Consider the following 11,828-nt stretch of genomic DNA (forward strand, 5'->3'; position numbering starts at 1 on the left):
CAGACACTTAAATGCCTGAATGGGGTGGACTTTATTTGGAGGGCATTGTTATCTTTATAGAAGAGTGCTTCACTCCTGGCCTGGAGAGGAAGTAATGTACGTGGGAAGTCCAAACCCTGAGACAGTCCAGAGATCTGTGGGGATGGTCAGCAACCTTTCTGGCTGTATTTTGATTATATGCTACCTAGTGGTATCTCTCTCCTCCTTCAGTCAGTTCCTATTCCTCCACTTGCTTCCTATTTTCTTGAAATTTCTCTATATCCCATGTTGGCAGGTATTCTTACTCCATCATTTTTACTGTAAATGCATGTTCTCAGACTGACGTCTATAAGCAGAACAATGCTCTCTTTTACTTTTTTATTTACAATTGCTGTGATAATACTTTGCATTTACTTGTCTTCAAAACACCTTCCCATTTGTTATTTTACTTTATCCCTATAATGCTCTCCAGAAGAAAGTGCAAACCATAGCTATTTTCATATCTAATCTCTGGATGATAAAATAAAATGAAAGAAAAGTATCTTTTTTTTTTCAATTTGAGACATTATTTTATCAAGCTCTCTTTTTTAACATATTTATTTTTTATTTTAATTCCAGTATAATTAACATACAGTGTTACATTAGTTCAAGGTGTACAATATAGTGATTGAATAATTCTATACATTGTTCAGTGCTCATCTCGATAAGCGCACCCTTATTCCCCATCATCTGCTTCACCCATTCCCCCACTCACCTCCCCTATGGTGTTTGTTTGTTCTCTACATTTAAGGGTCTGTTTTTAGGTTTGTCTCTTTTTTTCTTTCTTTGTTTTGTTTCTTAAATTCCACATATGAGTGAAATCATATAGTAGTTTTCTTTCTCTGACTTATTTCACTTGATAGTATACCCTCTAGATCCATCCATGTTGGATATGGCAAGATTTCATTCTTTTTATGGCTGAGTAATATTCTGAGTAGTGTGTGTGTGTGTGTGTGTGTGTGTGTGTATGTGTGTGTATGTGTACATATCACATCTTCCTTATTCACTCATCTATTGATGGACACTTGGGGTGCTTCCATAATTTGGCTATTGTAAATAATGTTTAAATAAACATAGAGGTACATATATCCTTTCAAATTGTTGTTTTTGTATTCTTCGAGTAAATACCCAGTAGTGCAATGTACTGGATCATAGGGTAATTCTATTTTTAATTTTTTGAGCAACCTCCATGCCATTTTCCACAGTGGCTGGCTGCACCAGTTTGCATTCCCGCCAACAGTGCCCCAGAGTTCCTTTTTCTCTACATCATCACCAACACTTATTGTTTCTTGCGTTTTAGATTTTAGCCATTCTCACAGGTGTGAGGTGATGTCTCATTGTAGTCTTGATTTGCATTTTCCTGATGATGAATGATGTTGAGCACCTTTTCATGTGTCTATTGACCATCTGGATGTCTTCCTTAGAGAAATGTCTGTTCATGTCTTCTGCCCATTTTTAAATTTGATTATTTGGTTTGGGGGTATGGAGTTATAGAAGCCCTTTATATATTTTGGATACTAACCCTTTATCAGATATGTCATTTGCAAATACCTTCTCCCATTCGGTAGGTTGGCTTTTTTGTTTTGTTGTTTCCTTTGCCATGCAGAAGCTTTTTATTTTGATGTAGTCCCAATAGTTTATTTTTGGTTTTGTTTCTCTTGCCTCATGGGACATATCTAGAAAAATGTCCTTTAGCTGATGTGAGAAACATTACTTCCTGTCCTCTCTTCTAGGATTTTTATGGTTTCAGGTCTAACATTTAGGACTTTAATCCATTTTGGTTTATTTTTGGGTATGGTTTAAGAAAGTGGTCCAGTTTCATTCTTGTTCATGTAACTGTCCAGTTTTCACAACAGCATTTGTAAAAGAGACCATCTTTTTTCCATTGCATATTCTTGTCTCTTTTGTCAAAATTCAATTGACCATATAAGAGTGGGTTTATTTCTGGGTTCTCTCTTATGTTCCACTGATCTATGTGTCTATTTTTGTGACAGTACTGTTTTGATTACTACAGCTTTGTAGTATATTTTGAAATCTGGATACTTCCAGTTTTGTTCTTCTTTTTCAAGACTGCTGTAGCTATTTGTGGTCTTTTGTGTTTCCGCACAAATTTTTGGATTATTTGTCCTAGTTCTGTACAAAAAAAAAGCTATTGGTATTTTGATAGGGATTCCATTGAATTTGCAGATTGCTTTGGGTAGAATCGACATTTTAACAGTATTTGTTCTTCCAATCCATGAGCATGGAACATCTTCCATTTATGTGTGTCATCTGCAATTTCTTTCATCAACATTTATAGTTTCAAAGGACAAGTCTTTCACCTCCCTGGTTAAATTTATTCCTAGGTATTTTATTATTTTTGGTAAAATTCCAAATAGGACTATTTTCTTAATTTATCTTTCTGCCACTTCATTATTAGTATATAAAAATGCAATGGATTTCTGTATATTGATTTTGTATCCTGTGACCTGATTTATTGAATTTAGTAATAAATAAATTCATTTATTTATTTTTTTGGTGGAGTTTTTAGGGTTTTCTGTACACAGTATCATGGCGTCTTCTTCCTTACCAATTTCAAAAGGTCATCCTATATTAGCTCAAAATGAAACAATCATTTAATTTGCTCATAAATCTTCAATTTCAGCAGAACTTAGTAAAGGCAACTCATCTCTTCTCCATGCAGTGTTAGCTGGGACAGCTCAACTAAAGCTCAAGGGTCTTGTTCCAAGTTGGTGTATTCACATGACTGGCAAGTTGGTACTAGCTATTGGTTCCTGTCCAGTGGGGGACTTGTGCTTCCTCATAGCATGGTGGTTGGGTTTCAGAGAAAGAGACGGGTAGTGCAAGCTACCAAACCATCACAACATATAGGCTGGAGTCTGTTGGTCAGAAAGTTACAGACATTGGACTCAAGGGAAAGTGCACCTGTTCATGGGAGGAGTGCTGGATAATTCTGGGGCCATGTTTTGAAACCACAAGCGTGGTGATGTTTGAATTAGCATTTTTCTTATTATGAGTGCAGCTGAACATCTTTTTACAAATCTAAAGGTTATATTCAGCATATATATATATACATATATATATATATATATATATATGCTGAAATGTCTGTACATACCCTCTGCCTATTTTCTTCATATTTGTTTAGCATTTTCTTATTTTTTTCAAGGATATTTTTATATAAGAGAAGGGTGAGCCTTTCCTTTGTAATATGAATTATAAGCAATATTTCCTAGTTTTTATGTGTTCATAATATTTTTGCCTCGTGCAGAAGTTATTTTTTTAATGTGGTTGAATTTTACACTCTTTTGTTTTATGGCTTAAGGATTTGAGTCTATAATTAGAAAGGCCTTTCCTTCTTTATAGGAGTTTACTCAAGGTTTTATATATTATTTTTATTGTTTTATTTTTTGCATTTAAACACTGACTCATTTGGAGTAATTTACCTTGATATATGCATGAGGTATGTTTATTTTTCAAAATGAACCAGAGAATTACCCTATGTCTTACCCTTTCATTAAAAAAATACCTAAAAAACCAAAGACAAGAAAAGAAAGCAGTTGGCATTTTTATTTGGATCATGGTAAAGAAATGACACTGGTGATGAAAATGTCTATCAAAGAACATGGTATATTTTCTCAGGTATTCATGTATTATTTTGGGCCTTCAGGAGTATTTAAAATGTTTTCACATACAGCTTTTTCATATTGCTTTTTAATTGTTCTTATTTATTTTTAATTTTATTTATTTGAGAGAGAGAGAGAGAGAGAGAGTGAGAAAGCACACAAGCAGGGGCGAAAAGGGAGAGAGAGAAAGAATCTTAAGCAGGCATCATGCTCAGTGTGGATCCTGACATAGGGCTGGATCCCATGACCCAGGAATCATACCTGAGCTGAAATGAAGAGTTGGACACTCAACGAGCCACCCAGGGGCTCCTAATTTCTCTTATTTATTATTTTTATTGCATTGCAGTGGAATCTGTTTTTTTATCTCCTCTTGTAGTGTACCTAAAGCTCTGATTTATCATTATTTTGTGCCCCACTATGTCACTAAATTTTCTTTTGTTTGAAGTAATTTTACAGTTTAATTATATTGCAATATTTAAGTATGAAATAATATTTTCAGTTATGATAATCTCAACTCCTTTTAATATCGAACCTCTAATTTCTTTTTACTTTCTTAAAAGCTTAATCGTTCCTATTTTAGCCCAATGTTACACCTTAATGTGACAGTGGGCATTATTTAATTTTTCCTGGTGCCAATGGAATGCTTCTTGAGTTTTCCCACAAAATATGATACTAACTCCGTGCTTTTTTCCAGGATTAATCATGATGATCATATGCGATTTCTCCTTGGAACTATCAAATGATGACTTAATGGTTTATAATATTGAATGTTATACTTGCTTCATAAAATGCACTTAGGGACCTCCTCTTTTTCCTATGATCTAAAACAATTTAAATAACATTGGAATTCTATGTCCTCTAAAGGTTTTATAGAATTCTCTGGGAAAACATTTGAAAGAACGAAAGCAACTTGTGTACGTTTTCCATTTCTTCTTTGGAAAGCTATCTGCTTAGATTTTTTTTTTTTAATCTTTTGGATGAATTTTGGTAAATTATATTTTTCAAAATATATTTTATCCAGGTTTTCAAAGTTATTTGCATAAAAACTTTAATGATTCTTTTTATTTCTTCTTATACTGTGGCTGTATCTTAATATTTGTGGTCTGAGGATTTTATAAGCTCATTTCCATGACCTGAAAGGTTAAAGTATTTCTATTTCTAGTTTTTGAAAAAAAATTTTTTCCATTAAAATATTATTCTCCTGGGCTTTATTTAATTCTTCTCACAACATTCTGCATGAAAGATTTATCCAGATAATAATTCTATCCTCTTATGAATATTAAAGTCTACTTTAACTGGGTTTAAATGAAATTCTTTCCTAGAAGGACATCTTGGTGATTATGTACTGAGTATTTTAACTGTTCAAATAAGGTCACAAGCTCTTCATAATCCTTCTTGAGAGTGCATAAGACATAGCTCATGCTATAAACAATACTTTAAGAAATTTTAAAGGATTTTATTTAACCTGAAGGAATACCAATAGAGTCTATTAAACATTTCATGAAACTTGAGATTTCATATTAATAACTTAGATTTGTAATTCCCAGTGTTTAGCTCATATACTTCAATAAACATATTCTTTTTTTTCCCACTAGACTTATATTTCTTAAGTTTATTTATTTGGAGAGAGAGAGAGAGAGAGAGAGAGAGAGAGAGAGAGAATTTCAAGACTGCCAGCAGGGAGTCTGATGGGGCTCAAACTCAGGAACTTTGAGATCATGACCTGAGCTGAAATCAAGAGTTAAACACTTAACCAAACAGAGCCACCCAGGCGCCCCTAAGCTTTTATTTCTTAGGGGACAATACTAATATTTACTTGAAGTATTTATTTTCATTTATATAGAGAAGAGAGGATATGTCTCCCTACTTTAACAACACAGAGACAGCATGAGTTACTGCTTTCTTCTCCAGTCTTGTAACACTTGTCTACTTGTTTTAAAAAAAAATGTAGCAACTGAGTGCTCCATTCTCAGCACACAAACTAAAATTGGAATGATACAGAGAAGATTAGTATGGCCCTTGTGTAAGGATGAGGTGCAAAAAAATGTAGCAGTTGAGAAAACCAGGGCACTGAGAGGTTTTCTGTCTTTCTCTGGGATACAGTTAATGACTGAGCTGAGTTTAGAGCCAGAGTCCGCGTTTCTCAACTTCCCTCTCAGATCTTACAGTTTAGCAGTGGAGACATATATGTGAGGTGAATCTAAGGAAATGATAATGAAAACCTGAACAGGGCATGGGAGGCTGAGCAAGGTTTGCAGGAGAATGGAAGACTGACTCCCCACAAGAGCAAAGACCCAAGGGGCAGAGAACCCCAGGAGCACACACCCAGGACTCATCTGGAAGCTGGATAGCATTATGCTAAGTAAAATAAGCCAGACAGAGACAGGCAAGCACTGCATGATCTCACTTACATGTGGAATCTAAAATAGTCAAATTCGCGGAAGCAGACAGTAGAATGGCTGTTGCCAGGGGTGAAAGAAATGAGGAGCACAAAGTTTCAAAGGGTACAAAGTTTCAGTTATGCAAGATGAAAGACCACCTGAGATCAAATGTACAGCATAGTGACCATAGTTACCAATACTGTACTATATATCCAAAATTTGCTAAGATGGTAGATCTTGAATTAAGTCACCTCCCCCCCGCCCCCCACAGAATGGTTACTACGTAGAGGTGATTGATGAGTTATTTAGCTTGATTGTGGTGATCTTTTCACACTGTATACATATATCACAACATCAAGGAGTGCCAGGCTGGCTCAGCTCTTGATCTCGGAGTTGTGTGGTTCAAGCCCCACGTTGAGGGTAGAGCTTACTTAAAAAAGATCAAGTTGTACACCTTAATTATTTTTCATTTTTATATGTCGAAGATAGCTCAATAAAGTTTAAAAAGAAAGAAATTAGATAGCAGAGGTATGGCTGGAGCAGAGGTATATGCCTGGAGGAGGAAGAAAAAAATGAAGAAAAGAGATGGGGGAGAGATCATGAGAGTTTTTAATCCACAGTGAAGAAATGGAAAATTTTCTCCATGTGGCAGGAAGCATTAGACACATCCCTCTCAAGGGCTGAGCTAGAGGTCTGGGTTTCAGGGGGTAGAAGGAAACTAACTATATACACTTTATAATGCTTGAAGTTTTTATCATGTGCATTGAGTATTTTTAAGAGAGAAAAAAATTCAAGCAAAAATTAGTCATTAAAACCAATACAACAAAGAAGGATTTATCTAAGCAGGCAACCCCCACAAAGGAAAAAGGAAGAATCATGTGTTTATCAGTGAGGGCAAACTTCAGTTAAAAGTTTCATGTATTTTTCAACTTAAAGAGGCTGCTCTCCATGTGGTTCAAAGAAGCAATTCAAGTCTGAGACCTTCTGGGCTATTTCCTCTTTTGTGTAAGGCACAAAGAAAGAAACAAGTTAGCTCAGGGTGAAACATCTCTGAGACTTGAAACAATCAATATGATTTGATAATTCCCTATTAGGCAATAATTCATGCTCCAGAAAGAGGGAGGGAGGGGGAAAAGGGGAGGGAGAGGGGGAGGGAGAGGGATAGAGGGAGAGGGAGAGGGAGAGAGGGAGAGGGAGAGAGGGAGAGGGAGAGAGGAGAGGGAGAGGGAGAGGAGGGAGAGGGAGAGAGGGGGGAGGGGGAGAGGGAGGGGAGGGAGGGGGAGAGGGAGGGGAGGGAGGGGGAGGGGGAGGGGAGGGAGACTCAATATCTATGATGCCATATAATCCCATTCATAAATAATAAAGACAAAGACACCTGTTAGAACAGATGCAATGAGGGAGGACAAGTTTAGAGGGGATAATTAATCGAAGTTATCCACCAAGAATGTCAGGTTTCTTGCATTTTTGTGTATAAAGTCAGTGAGTAATCCAGCTAAGAGGGCTTTACCCAAAGTGGCTGGAAAGGTGCTGAGTCCAAGATGCTTATAATGAAACACACATACCCCAAACCTAGTTGATAGTAGAGATTTTGTGATTTTTTCATCTATGTGTAATAGACAGACTGGATTTTAATAATGTCTGAGTTCTCACAGGAATTCTGGGACAAAGATACCAGACAAAGTGAAATAAGCCATCTCCACACATAACTATTGCAAAAACCAATATAACTCAACTTCTTGCCCTGGATTCAACGACATGAAGATCGCCCTGTACTTTAGAATTCGTTCAATTGATACCAGTCTTCAATTAAGCAAGAAATTATACTTTAAAAACCAGCTACCACTCATTTTTGTGTGTTTCTTTTTTCGCCACAGCATTTGCTGTCTTTTAAGTGAGTCCACAGGAAAGGAAAGGAAAGGAAAGGGAGGGAAGGAAGGAAAGGGAGGGAAGAGAGGGAAAGGAGGGAAGGAAGGAAGGAAACAAGGAAGAAAGGAAGGAAGGAAAAAACAGGGAGAGAGAAGGAATGAACAAACCAACCACAGATCCTACAGAACGTTCTTCTGTTCTTCTTCTTATTTTTTTGTTTCTTCTTTTATTTTCCAATACTGGTAACATTTGTTAAGAAAGTGGTAATGTATTTTAAAGGCTATTATATCTTAATATCAACTTATAATAATAACTCTTCCATTTCAGTTTAGGAATTTTAAGGTAGATGAATGGCCACAGCAGCAAAATTGACAGAGAAGCCTTTCAAGAGAACCAGGAACTACATCTTTAGTGCACCGGCTTGAGTTTTCTGAACATATTGATAGGGACACAAAGCAATGACAGGAATTAGTATTGCCTTTTCCCACATTTTATGGAAGATGCAAAAATGATAAAAAGTCAGCAATTTGGGGAGTGCCTGGATGGCTTAGTGGGTAGAGTGTCAGACTCTTGGTTTAGGCTTAGGTCACAGGCTCATAGTGGTGAGATCAAGCCCTGAGTCAGAGACCATGCTGAGCATGGAGCCTGCATAAGACTCTTTCTCTCTCTCTTTCTTCCTTCCTTCCTTCCTTCCTTCCTTCCTTCCTTCCTTCCTTCCTTTCCTTCCCTTCCCTTCCCTTCCTTCCTTTCCTTCCCCTCTCCTTCTGTCCCTCTTCTCTGCTCATGATCTCTCTTAAAAAATTAAATTAAAAAAGTCAGCAATTATTTTAGCTTCATGGTTAGATTTTCTGTGGTCTGTTAAGTACATCATAGTGATCGTTTTCTTCATCACCCAATTAAAACAAGAAGGAAAATGCTCTCTAACCAACAGAAGAAGACAAAATATTTCTAAAATGTTCCTTTGGAAGAATATATTGAAACCAAGAAGCTAATGGAGAAATAAACGGGACTAAATATTACTTATAATTGTTAGCTATAGATGTCCTAATGGCCAAGTTGGTGAGTTTCCTCATTAGATCTCACACACAAAATTGGTATCTTGCCCATCAAACTATGGAAAGCTGAAAGTGTAAGAAGTAAATGATTGGGGAAAGGTTTCTGTTTTGTTTTGCATTTAAATTTAATTAGCTAGATAGCCATACTTAAATACTGACTGCTCTTTTGAATGCACAAATAAGACACTACTATATTTAAATGTCAATATCACCCTCTGAACGCTGTCATTTTTATGAACAAGTCTTTCCCTCATTTTTAGGAGCTTAGGGGTTTGCTCCAAGATTCACTTTCATAACTTTTCCCATTTATCAGTAATTTACATTATTTTAAATTATTTGTGAGATTCTGACCAAATCTTATGTTTACAGGTGACTATTATTCAATAATGGCAAAAATTGAAATTTTCCCCCCAAGAAGTTTCTAATTAATTTCATGAGTGTTTCCAGCTCACTGCCCTGGATCTCAGTAACCTCATCCATAAAATAAAAAGATTTGGGTGGATAATATTTAAGTATAATTCTGTTCCTCAACTATCATTCTTATATTTATATAGTTTTAATGGACTGTTTTTTCTTTCTAACTTGGTGATCTAATTTAATCAGCACCTGAAGAAAGATTTCAACATTTATGATGTTTCACTATCAAATCGCCTGTAATTATATCCCCATTTTTCATGTTATTTACTTTTGATTGAGATAAAATTGGCATGTAACATTATATTAGCTTCAGATGTACAACATAATTCGATATGTGTGTATACTGCAAAATGATCACAGTAATGTGTCATTAACATCTATAACCATACATACTTTTAAAAACTATTTATTTATTTATTGTCAAGTTAGCTAACACACAGTGTAGTCTTGGCTTCAGGAGTAGGTTCGCATGATTCAGCACTTACATACAACACCCAGTGCTCATCCCAACAAGGGCCCTTCTCAATGCCCATCACCCATTTTCCCCACCCTCCTAACCACCACCCCCATCAATCCCATACATACTTATTTTTCTTGTGATGAAAACTTTTAAGATCTACTCTCTTAACAACTTTAAAATATACATGGAATATTATTAGCTATAGTCCCACGTTTTAAATGACATTTTCTGTTTCCATCTCTTGGACCACAGAGGATATTTCCTTTGGATGATCCATAAGTTGGCCAAATTGGTGAATTTTAATTATCCAAAGTGTTTCTCTGCCTCCATTGAGGCAAAGCTTATTCACTCAGTTCTAACAGTTACCAAAAAAGAAACATCTATGCTTCAGAAGGTCCAAAGGAGAGCACTCAAAATGTTAATAGTGATGTAGAGATGACTGTCATGTAAATATGGATAACGAAGTGTAGGAATCAATGCAGAAGGATGATTTGTGAATAGTTAGATTTGATAATTTGTTTAAAGTTAAATAACTAAAGCTGATAATCACAGGAAGAATACATGAGCGGTGAGCGCAACCATTCAATAACAATAGCATGATATTGGGCTGCCTGGGTGGCTCAGTCGGTTAGGCGACTGACTCTAGGTCACGGGATTGAGCCCCATGTCAGGCTATGCGCTGACAGGGTGATCCTGCTTAAGATTCTCTCTCTTTCCCTCTGCCTCTCTCCCCTGCTCACTCTCTCTCTAAAATTAAAAGGAAAAAAAAAGCATGATATTGAGAGGGAACCTCATTACACAGAGTTAATTCCACTTAGTGCACCCCTATCTAGTTCCCATTCCATAACCAGAACCCTCAGGGACCTTTAAGTTACTTCTTATCCAACATAAAGCCAGTTACATTAGAAGCGGGAGGCAACGCTGAAGCTCAAATGTAGGGAAATTGGAAGGAAGAATTACATTACACAACCCAGACTAACACTTGACTTCCAAACTGTGGCATGGCAAATAACGTAGTCTGTCCCCCCAGCATTTGTTCTCGCTTTATCATAATTGAGATAAAGTGCCAAAAATGGAAAACTCCATTTTTTTTTCTGGGCAAATAATTTAGGAAATTAACAATGCATTTCCCAGTCTCCCTTGTTGTTTGGTGTGGTCATACGATCATGACCATGTTTTGGCCAATGATACGTAAGTGGAAGTTTTCTCTGACAGCATCTCTAGTACTCCTTATGAATGAGCTCGGGCACCCCTGTTGCCGTCTCATCCCTTCCTCCTTTCTGCTTCCTGGAACACAAATGTGATGTCTGTACCTGAGGGTAAGGGCACACACAAGTGAAGGTAACCTGGTAAACTAGGATGAGGCTGAGTCCCCGAGAACACCATGGATCAGTGCTACCTTATCAACCCTGCATTGCATGCCCCTGAACTTTACTTGAAAGAAATGAAGTTCTATCTTGGTTAAGCCATTGGTTTTCCAGGACCCTAACATGTAGTGAAATCCAGTCTCAACAAATATGGGTGGCAAGTCAAAATATAACGGAATTTTGTAAAAGGCTTATATAAAGCTGGTGTGACAGATACAAAGCTGGGCTCTGAAAGTAACTAGAAAGAGTTCTAAGTTGCTTCTAATCTTCCTGGTTGAGAGCCAGAAGCTCAATTGCCGTCCCACAAACCATCCCTGTGGTCTTAACAGGGAGTATAAGCCTGTTCCGGATGATCATAGATCTGACTTAATGTATTAATTCCTATTAATTTCTGAGAACTTTATGCAGAACATCCTGATAGCTAAGACTAATGCCCCAGACCAACCAAAATACATAAGTAATTCTAATCAGATTAAAATTCTTCAAATTTATCTCAGAAACTATTTCCTTTCTAGGTGATTCTATCTATGAATGAATAAAACACCTGTGAAAGACTGCTCCCCCTGGGATAGGGGTAAAAATTTGATGAATGTTTTGATTAAATCATTCTACCTCAGTGTTCCACTGACTTACTGTTA

General features: G+C 36.6%; 1 non-coding gene across 1 annotated transcript; it reads left to right on the top strand.

Annotated features, from left to right (window-relative positions):
• Positions 1-5,602: 5,602 nt before the first annotated feature.
• Positions 5,603-5,708, top strand: LOC115506613. Its single transcript, XR_003966456.1, has one exon. It is a non-coding gene; the product is annotated as a U6 spliceosomal RNA (small nuclear RNA).
• The last annotated feature ends 6,120 nt before the right edge of the window (positions 5,709-11,828 follow it).

This window comes from Lynx canadensis, chromosome F2, assembly GCF_007474595.2.
Source record: "Lynx canadensis isolate LIC74 chromosome F2, mLynCan4.pri.v2, whole genome shotgun sequence".
NCBI classification, from domain to species: Eukaryota; Metazoa; Chordata; class Mammalia; order Carnivora; family Felidae; genus Lynx; species Lynx canadensis.